The sequence below is a fragment of the Macrobrachium rosenbergii genome, chromosome 26 (genome assembly GCF_040412425.1).
Source record: "Macrobrachium rosenbergii isolate ZJJX-2024 chromosome 26, ASM4041242v1, whole genome shotgun sequence".
NCBI lineage: Eukaryota > Metazoa > Arthropoda > Malacostraca > Decapoda > Palaemonidae > Macrobrachium > Macrobrachium rosenbergii.
In genome coordinates, this window is record NC_089766.1 from 31,585,956 (window position 1) to 31,597,582 (window position 11,627).

Below are 11,627 nucleotides of genomic sequence, written 5' to 3' on the forward strand. Positions count from 1 at the left end.
GACTCCATTCTTTCTCTTTCCTTCGTTTGTCTTTACAATATATATATATATATATATATATATATATATATATATATATATATGAGTGTAAGAAGTGTAGGTCTGACCGGTTTTCGACTTTATTTCAAGCCATTGACGAAGGACTGATACAGAGTGTGAAGTCTGGAAATATATATACTACAAGAACAGTACTGACGAACATACACAACCGTTAGAGCTCCATATCCCCACTCAGGCCGGTGTCGAGGTAGGAGTGGCCTTTAAAACTCATTTGGCTAAAAATCACAATAGACTCTCAGGGGACATTGCTGATAAACAGACCATACCCCACCTCAGATCCACACCTGACAGGTGTCATGGAGGCAGGTTTGGAAACTCATTAACCTTACTACCCTCGTACTGTGTTTACAAATATGATAATCTATTTTCATATATCTCTGCCTACCTTAAAGTTTAAACAATTTACAAATTTCTTTTGATAAAAAGGATCAAGTTTTATACATCCCTTGACTGATATTCATATTATGGTTGTAACTTTCTTTTATGAAGCTAGATTCAATGATGTTCCTTTCCAGTGCATTATTAGAATATACAATTCTTTTGCCCCTTCCCAGTTGATAGCATGATTGTTCTCACTAACATGTACAGATATACCACTGTTCCCTTGTGCATATCTCACACATTTCTTATGTTGTTCAATTCTTTTTTTTTAGTGCTTTCCCGTTTGGCCAATATAAAAGTTGTCACAAGACTTGCACGGAATTTTATATACACACTTTAATATTGTCTGGGGAGTTCTTGATAAGTACATTTTCATTGTTGTATTGTTCTTAAATGCGACATTAACACCAAAATTCTTAAGAAGATGAGGATATCTTTCATACTATTATTATAAGGCAGAACAAGCAAATTTTTTTGTGTTGTAAGGTTCTTTCTGGTTTGATACATAGTCTTTTTGCCGCTTCATATGCACTGTTTAATACACTATCAGGATATTTCAATTTTTGCCTGCATTCCTAATCTTATCTATTTCATCATCAATATATTCAGGGCTACATACCCGTAATGCTCTTAAAAACATAGATGAAAACACTGACTTTTTAACCTTATTGCTTTGTCCAGAATAGAAATGCACATAGGAAGAAATGTTAGTGGGTTTTCTATACACACTATATTTAAACCCACTACTATTTCTTCGTATGAGGACATCCAGAAACAGTAGCACCCATCATTTTCCATTTCCATCGTGAATTTAATTGATGGTACTAATTGATTTAACTTAGCAAAAAGTTTTTACATCTTGGTTCCTAATGTACACAAGATGTAAAAAACTTTTTGCTAAGTTAAATCAGTTGGTATATCAATTAAATTCACGATGGAAATGAAAGAAATGACTGAATTACCATTTATGAATGTCTGAAAGAAAATAGTGTGATGAGTTAAATCTGGTATTAATATGAAAAACCCACTAACGACTATTTCTATGTGCATTTATTCTGAACAAAGGTGTTTTCATCTGTTTTTAGGCGTGCAGGCTCATGTGGCCCATAGATAAGTTAGAATGCCAGGCAAGCTGACTGTCCCTGATAGTGCTAAGCAGTGCATATGTATCAAAACAGAAGAACTCTTACAACACAAAAGGCTGTTAATGTGGTATGAAAGGCTATCCTCATCTTTCTTAAGAATTTTAAAGTTAATGTCGCATTTAGAACAATACAACAATGAAAAATGTACTTATCAAGAACTCCCCAGACAATATTAAAGGGTGTGTATATAAAATCGTGTAAGTCTTGTGACAACTTTTATATTGGCCAAACTGGAAAAGCACTGAAAAAAGAATTGAACAACATAAGAAATGTGTGAGATATGCACAAGGAACAGTGGTGTATATTTGTACATGTTAGTGAGAACAATCATGCTATCAACTGGGAAGGGCAAAAGAATCATATTCTAATAATGCACTGAAAGGAACATCATTGAATCTAGCTTCATAAAAGAAAGTTACAACCATAATATGAATATCAGTCATGGGATGTATAAACTTGATCCTTTAATATCAAAAGAAATTTGTAAATTGTTTAAACTTAAGGTAGGTAGTAGAGATATATGAAAATAGGATTATCATATTTGTAAACACAGTACGAGGGCAGTAAGGTTAATGAGTTTCCAAACCCGGCCTCCATGACACCCTGTCAGGTGTGGATCTGAGGTGGGTATGGTCTGTTTATCAGCAATGTCCCCTGAGAGTCTATTGTGATTTTTAGCCAAATGAGTTTTAAAGGCCACTCCTACCTCGACACCGGCCTGAGTGGGGATATGGAGCTCCCAACGGTTGTGTATGTCTGTCAGTACTGTTCTTGTATATATATTTGTGACTTCTCACACTCTGTATCAGTCCTGTCAATGGCTTGGAAATAAAGTCGAAACCTGTCAGACCCACACCCTGTTTCTTATTTTTCACCTGTGGTAATGTGTGATAAATGAATCACGTACAAAAGTGATAATAATCATATATATATGTATATATATATATATATATATATATATATATATATATATATATATATATTATATATATATATATATATATATATATATATATATATATATATATATATATATATATATATATATATATATATATATATATATATATATATTTTGGTTTTATATTGAAGGTTTATTTTACGAGTTTATTGATTGAGGAATTGCTAAAGTAACTTGGAGAGTTTATGGAAGTTTGATAAAATTAAAGTAACGTGGTTATTTTCAGTTTTTGAGTGAAAGTAATTATGATCGTGATTATGATTATTTTGTCTCTCCGCTTTCTGAATCCAGGTCTCACTATAAATATGTAAAGTAATTAGGATTAATAAACTAGGTTTAAGGTAACCAGAGTATTTTATTACCTCTTCAATGGTTTCTCTGTCCACCAGTTCATTCCAGTCCTCTTTGACATAAATGAAGAACTCAGAATCTTTCTGGGAAAATTCGTGAGGTTAAACATAATGGTACAGTCGGGGAAATTTCCTTTACCCCTTGAGTTCACGAGACATTGTAAATGGCAACGCCGCTTTTGTTTATGTAGTTAAGTAGTAATACTATTAGCTGATTGGTGCAGACGTCTCCTTACTTGTTAACATCTATTTAACACGTTATTTCATAAAAATCCAAAACGTTGGTAAAAAAATTTAATCTCGCAACGTGAACATGGGATTTATAAGTTTTTTCAGGATTGTGTAAAACGCTTCTTTAGAGGAGGGAAATTACGTATAATATCATGATGTTCCATTTTTCCATTTCTCTGAAATTTTTTAGATTTTAAAGAAGATTTCCCAATATAACCACCTTACTTGAAGGTTTTAGCATTATCACTATATACATATTTAGGAACGGCATGCATATTGCAGAACCTTTGAAAAGCCAACAGAAAATTACGGGTTGACATATTGGGTAATAGTTCAAAATGCACTGCTCTTATATTAAGGCCGGTAAATATTTAAACAAACATTTTGACATTATTCCCAGTTAGTTCATCCTTCACCCAGAAATGCCCTGTGTAATCAATTCCAACATGCATAAAGGGTTTTACCAAATTCATAGGGTGTTTAGGCATGTCTACCATTCTAGGATATTTGTAAGCCAATGCATTATATTTCTTGCACACTGTGCATTTACTTCTTATTGATTTGACAGTTACTAAACCTTTAAGTATCCAGTATTCATGTTCCCTAAGATAATTTGAAGTAGTTCCCGTCTCCATATGTTGAACCTTGGCATGATAATAATTAACATATAAGAAAGTAAATTGATGCCCTTTAGGTAATAACACGGTATAGGTCCAACTCGGCCCATTCAATGTAACCAACTCGGCCCATCGCCTGTGCCAAGTCGGCCCATTTGTGATAGCCAACTCGGCCCGTTTTTGACAGGTCAGATCAGATCAAATGAAGTCGTCCAGTATAGCTTTTGCAACAGCACACGCACAGCAATATTACGCAATGATAGGTGTAAAGGTTTTATTATTCCTTTCCAAACGTTATTTAATGACTATAATAACAACTGCATTTAGAAACAATTATTGGACAACTCGTTTCCCTAAACATTATAAATTATTTGCTTGTTATAATTGTTTGAAAAAGAAATACTGAGAGAGAGGGGACCGGATGGAGGGAGATACACACGCACACGTACAGTTGGACACAGGTTTCCCTGGTACACCTTCATGAGAGAGTTAAAAAAATGATATGGTAACAGTGTTTTTTGAGGGGGATGGGGGGAGGACCCTTTCTCCGTTAGCGAGAGTTCCACCAATTAGCTCTGGAGTTCGTTTAGTGGGAGGAGTCATTAGGTTTGGTTGAAGAAACACACACACACACACACACACACACACACACACACACACACACACACACACACACACACACACACAAGGAATGAAAAAAAAATCTGAGTAGGTTACATCGCCGTATAGAAGATTACTAGTCTTGCTTTAATATAAGCTTATTAAGATTCCATTTAACTTTCACAAGACGTTATTTTACCACCGTGTCTGTCATTATATATGTCATATCTATTTCACAATACTTAAAATTTATCAATTTTAAAATTATATTGGTATTGGTGAAAATCACGAACATCATAACAGGATATTTTAACCTTATCACGTAAGCCAAGTTTACAGTATCAGTTGCAGTGCGTTTCCTACAGATACTATAATAGGCAGCTATAAAGGGAAGTGCAGCAGCACTTGGATTGAATATACCCAAAACTCAGTGGAGGTGTTGAAAGTTTACACCGTGGCTTCTCTCTCTCTCTCTCTCTCTCTAATTAGCTAACGCAAATTGACATGATGTCTTCTAGAAATACGGCTGCGCTAAGTATGCAGTTCTGATATGACATTAAGACCATCTAATCTTGACTAAACTAATATATATATGTAGTATATATATATATATATATATATAGGTATATATATATATATATATATATATATATATAATTTTGGGCAGAGGGTGGGGTTGGGGATTAAGTCATCAAGTTGTTACAGTCTTACAGGTTTTGGAATTATAAAACGTAATTCAAACTGAAAACCTTTCTTTTATTGTACTGATGACCTCAGTCTGTTCTTGGCTTTGCTACAACTGAAATTCAGGGGATATGTGGGCCAGTTGAGACTCCGATGAATGGACGAGAGGTAGTAGATCAAGACGGAATAACATAATGTTATTCCGTCTGAGGAAGATAATGATCGTGATAGAATGTATGGCTGACGAAAAGTTCCACTAAAATATTTTCTTGTTTATCTTTAATGCCTGTGTGTTTTTATAGTATTCTAGTACTATTATAGTAGTGTAGATTTACTGAATACAACAATATTTAAAAGAAGAAAGATGGATTAAACTCACTTTCTTGTAAATATATAGAAGGAAAAGGAGGGGAGAGAGAGAGAGAGAGAGAGAGAGAGAGAGTAGACGTTACTGGATGAGTCAAAATGAAACACAACTAGGAAAGAGAAAATTCCACAACGAGCAATGGAAAGTGAAGAAGGATCTCAAACTTGGTGCAAACTTTTAACCATTCCCGTATGGTAAAGTTAATCTGTTTGTTAATGATGACAATTATTTACATTCAGAGGTTTCATATTCATGGTTGGGCTTGTATTCCCTCTTGAATATACTCGTAGGGGCATTCCTACACTGTTCATTAAAATAATTATTACATGATATGAGTAAACACATCATCTTCACTTGGCTTATATTTTTTAATATATTGATTGTGACACAAGTTTTAATGTCATACGACAGAATTCTTTGCTCTTATCATCATTCGCGTGAGGATAAGAGAGAGAGATGCCTCTATTGTTAAACAACCCCTTCAGTCATTTACCTGTCCTTTATAGAAAGGGCTATTTGAGAAATGTAGATTGATGATATTATCTTTGAGGATTTCTTTTCTAGAGAATGTATAAAGAAATCAGGATAGCGAAATTCCCCTTTGGATTTTAATTCCATTTAGGTATCAAATTCACCTTTCTAATAAATAAATTACAATAATCATGACCTGGAGCTAAACCATATGCTTAAGTTTGTTTGCAGTTTTTTTACAGTGCTTGGATCGGTGCCAAATCATATTACATGGAAGTTCAGAGACGCCATGGGCAATTTTTTACATTTATTTCTAATATTAGTGAGAAGTTCAGCCACTTTCCTTCTAGACTACCTCTTGCAACTAATGTTAGGCATAGAATATCCATGGTTTCTGACTATCTACGGTCAGTTGTGAGGAGCTCCCATTGTGTTCGCCAGTGGTCCAAGTTGACCCGGTCTCCTCTCCCTCTCAGGCTCCCAACACCCTACCAAATTAGCCTGCAATGATTCTATGTGGGGTTCATGACTGCATCTACTTGGCCAGTCACACTGCAGATGCTCGACCTTGAAACTATTCCTGGACTATTCTGGCGGTATGGATGGGGCAGCGGTCGTGAATGAAAATGATAGGAGCGGATGGGAAGGAATAATTCCGCTGTTGAAGTGAAGGGAGGAAGAAATCCTGACGAATTTTAGTGTATTTTTCACCAGTGAACCCCCTTCAATCCTGTTTCCGGTGATATCACCCAATGTAAAGATCCTGCCCCACATGTTTACGTGACATGCCCACTCCTGGTCACCTCATAAATGTTTCTTTGGTAGTATCTGAAGGGAAAATTTAACTCTTTAAAAAGCTAGCAAGACTTCCACCATAAGCTCTAGAGTTCGTTTAGTGGGAGGAGTCATTAGGTATGGTTGAGAAAGACGCACACAAACAAAAGAAAGAAGTCTGAGCAGTTTATATCGATGTAACGAAGATTACTGTCTCACTTTAATATAAGTTTGTTTATTAAGATTCCATTTAACTTTCGGCTAAGGTGTTAACCTACCACCGTGTCTATTATTATATCAGTTATATTCATTACATAATACTTGAAATTTATCAAAATTTTTAAGTCACATTGGTGTTTGCGAAATCAATGAACTTCATAACTGGATATTTTAACCTTATCACGTAAACTGCTTACAGTGTCGGCTGGTGTGCGTTTCCAAATACCCATCTGAGACCTTAGCTTCTCTCTCTCTCAGGAGAGGATCAGAAGGACCAATAATCACGATGACTGCCCTTCCTGACAGTACCCATAAGCATAACCAAGGCAAAGAAATTTCTCATTTCTGATACTGTAATGTCGTACCACTCTAGTCTCTTGGAGTGTCTGCTTGATATATATTACTCCCTTTCATAACATGAAATTAACGATTTGATCTTCTACAGTCAGTTCCATTATAGAATCATTAAAATAAAAAAATCACTTTATTCTTCGATATACTTTCATCAAAATCGAAGGTGTGTGGCAGAGTTACACACTCAATCCTTTGCCACCCAGGATTAGGTGGTTTGATATTTCTGACAACCTGATAGGCTACCCATACTCCCCTCCCCGTGCAGTTCATACAAATGGAAGACGAGCAGTGCAAACGGCCAACAAGACTCCTAATAAGGCAATTAAAATGAGCTATGAAAGCGCGCAAATTTAAACATTTAAGAACGTCACATGACGTAGATAACCTGTGTGGGACGACTTATGCAACACGTCATATGACGTTGTTGACCTTTTAAGGGTTAACCGTTTTTCTAAAATGATGTATTCCCTGATATATTACAGACTATATATTTCCCTGGCCTCAGGTGATAGGTAAGGTGAGGGCATTTGGGCTCTCTTTATAGTGGCTGACATTAAGAGAATATCATGTAACAGAACTGGAAGTTGCTTTTAAAATATCTGGCAGAACATATGACCCCTATACTCAGAAATAACAACGACGGCGAAGAAATATGCCACATCTTTTACTCTTTGTTCATATAACTTACGTTTTAACTAAAGATGCGCATTAAAATATCCGTAGGATATGGAGCATTACATTTCAAATAATGGAAACCATGTTAATAAGACTCCAAGAAGCTAATATGATTATCACAAAACGAAAATAAGCGACGTATCATATCTGTAATGGCCACACCACAGTGAACGAAGTTATGTTAAGGCAATTTACCAATACTGTTACTGACCTCATTGTATGAAAACAGTGCTCGGGAGTCATTCAGTTCTATAAATCCAATGTTAACAAGAAACGGTGATTAGGAAGAGACATCAAAACACGTTGGGCCCGGAAAGTAAGTAGGAACGTTTGAGAGCAATACTCATTATTGTATGAAGGCATTATGCAATTTTTTTTTATAAATACTTCGATTATATCAAGAATATCATGGTTATAATAAAGTTGAGAATAATGTTTATAATGTTTATTAAAAACACATAACAACTAGTGAGGAAAAAAATGTCTTCTATACCATTACAAAAAAATATAATTTATTATACAACAACCTAATACCTTGACCATCCACCGTCTCTCTCAGTCACTTCCCTCAGTCTGTCGGGCATCGAATGAACAAGGTTGAAAATTTGCTGTGGTCTCCGTCTACAAATTTCCCACTGAGCACTGATGTGAGCCATGAGTTGCGGTGTTGTTCTCTCATGTTCCATTTTCCATGTTCACCATGTGGGCCCACATACGTGTTCAATCACATTCATATCTGCTCCTGTTTGGCCATTCCAGAACAAGCAGGTTATCCTGTCTGGCAAACCACTCTCTGAACAACGCGAGCAGTGTGAATGGAGACCGGTCGTGCACGAACAGGATGGGCTTCTGGTGGAAGGGAAAATCTTTCTCGTAAGGAAGGCAGAAGGTTTGCAGCAGCTCAACATACTTAGCTGCCGTAAATCGTCCCTCGATACGGAAACACATCACCCATACCATGCAATAATAATACCCAACCCCATACGTTGCAGGTGACATGGCCGGATCGAACCACCTCAACGATGTTACGGGATCTACATTCGAATGAGAAAACATGGTGTATGAATATAAATCATACATATATATATATATTAACTTTTATCACATACACAATTGTTCTGCAGTATTAGTGAATATTAAAGGAATCATTCAAACCGATGGTGGTAATGGAGTTTTTATTCAAAAGTTACAAGCTTGACAACAAAGTCACATTACCGCTATCCGTACGGATACTTGATAATGTGGGACTGTTTGTCCAAGAGTTTGCAACTTTTGGAATAAAAACTCCATTAAATACCATCCAGTTTGAATGAGGTCTTTAATTATTTTAAACTGGATGGTAGACGGAGCTTTTTATTCAAAGTTACAGTTAAACAGTTCACATCAAGCATCCGTACGGATACTTGATAATGTGGACTGTTTATTCAAGAAAAAGCTTGTAACTTTTGAATAAAAACTCCATTAAATACCATCCAGTTGAATGAGGTCCTTTAGTAATATATATATATATATATATATATATATATATATATATATATATATATATATATATATATATATATATATATATATATATATATATATATATAATCATTCTATTTACGTTTATCTTTATTGGTATATTTTTATCAATCCACTTCCCGTGGAATAAAAATCTGAAGATTAATAAGTAATATAAAGACTAATACAATTGATAATTGATGCAAGTAATGATTTTGCTAATCATACCGAGTTTTGTTTGTTCGCCAATGCAGTTTCCTATGCGATGTGGACGAGAAGCACTTCTCGTCAGTAAAAATGACCCGGCCCCAAAAATCCAAACCCTTGTCAGCATGACGTTGTGCAAAATCAAACCTTCCTGCCTTATGTCGCTCTGTCAAGAGCTCCTTCGTCGCTGGAGTTCTGTGATGAATCCCGACAGCATGGAGTCTACGCCGTACTGTCATCGATGACACCTCTAATCCAAGGTCTTCACGAATGACCATGGCGAAGTTATGGTGCTCTCGAGCCGCCCTGACAATGGCGTCATCCTCAGCTGGTGGTTTTCTGTGAATCTCTGGCCTAGCTAAGAGAGCATAATATCTAAATGCTTAACTTAAAAATTTCCATATAACATCGTAATCAAATTTAGATTCTGAATTTTGACTTCTATGGATTGATCATAATTTAATAAATATATTGTATATTTTTGGCTTTAAAGCATATCAAAATAGAATGCGATTGCATATTCCATAATATTTCAAAATTTGGTTGAGATTATTAGAATTGTGTAAATCATTCTCGAGCCATCACTGAAATGACATTTAATATATAAACTATAAACTATAGCTATCATAAGACAATACTAATAATCACTGTGAGGAGGGGGTGGGCACAAATAAAATGCCTTATAGGCGTAATTATGACGAGACAACTCAATCGACTATGTAACTTTGTTCGTGGCTGAGGTTGGTATGGCCAACCACCCACCAGTGTGGAATTATGAAGTGCACTCTAAAATATTACTGTAGTTAGAATGGCTGTGGATATCTGTGGTCTAACCAAAATTATAACAGCGAGACGAATTACATACAAGAAAGATACTTTCACACTAAATAAGCAAGATTAAATATAATTCCTTCATATTCACCAATCATTCAGTATTAACAACTTACGCAAGTCGTTCAAGTTACCTCCCAATTTCTTATCCACAACTGTACTGTGGTGGGGACACACCAACATCACGTGCAATGGGCTCGTATCGAGAGGCCATTGTTGCGTAAAAGTGACAATTCGTCCTCGTAGCACCAGATTTGCGTCCTTCGCATTCATTACGAGTGGCGGCGAAGTCTGACCCATTTAAAAATCCTGCTGACGACCTCACCTTCGTTGGGATTCAGACTCTGTTTCGAGTCGAGTAAGACAATACCTTGCTTCATATATCTTTATATCGTTCCTTGATTGTAGGATTAGCGAACAGGGAACATAATCACTATGGTATGAAAATAAAGATACTACTGCAAATTTAATATGCTCATGTAAACACTGTTCCTGTTAATGTCACACACATTGAGAACTGATCACTCGCTGACACTGCTTCATAAAATGTGCTCGGTAACAGTGGTCGCGAATTTATAACCTATTTTCTGTAACTAGATGCGTATCAGCATGAGAGATTTTGCTATAGCGTACTACACCCAGTGCACGTAATTTATAAGAGTATCATGAATCACTAATTATAAAGAATAGACACTTGTCCTTATACGAAGAGGCAAAACTGATTAGCCAGAAATGAATACGAACACCATTTTTTTTTGTTTTGTGCAAAATGTTTTATAGAAATTTTGTTTCAATATTTGAGTTTTGTATTTCAGTTTTATTTTCTTATAAGTATAATAATTTTCAACACAAACATACTAACAGTTTACTTAGACAAACTATAGGATGTTAACGATCATTTCTGGAAGAGGTCTAAAATATTTAGATAGGTTTGTGCTATATTTGTAGTTAAGGCATTATAATTTACAACTTACAATTGTTGCAGACATTGCTTGTATTAGGAGACTAAACTCAAGTATAAAGTCTTCTTTAAATTATCTGTATTACATTTTTTAAGGAAAATATGTGTGCAAAATGTAATTGAGTAATAAATTTTATATAGGTTTGTGTTATATTTGTAGTTAAGGTATTATAATTTACAACTTACAATTGTTGCAGACATTGCTTGCATAGGAGACCAAACTCAAGTATAAAGTCTTT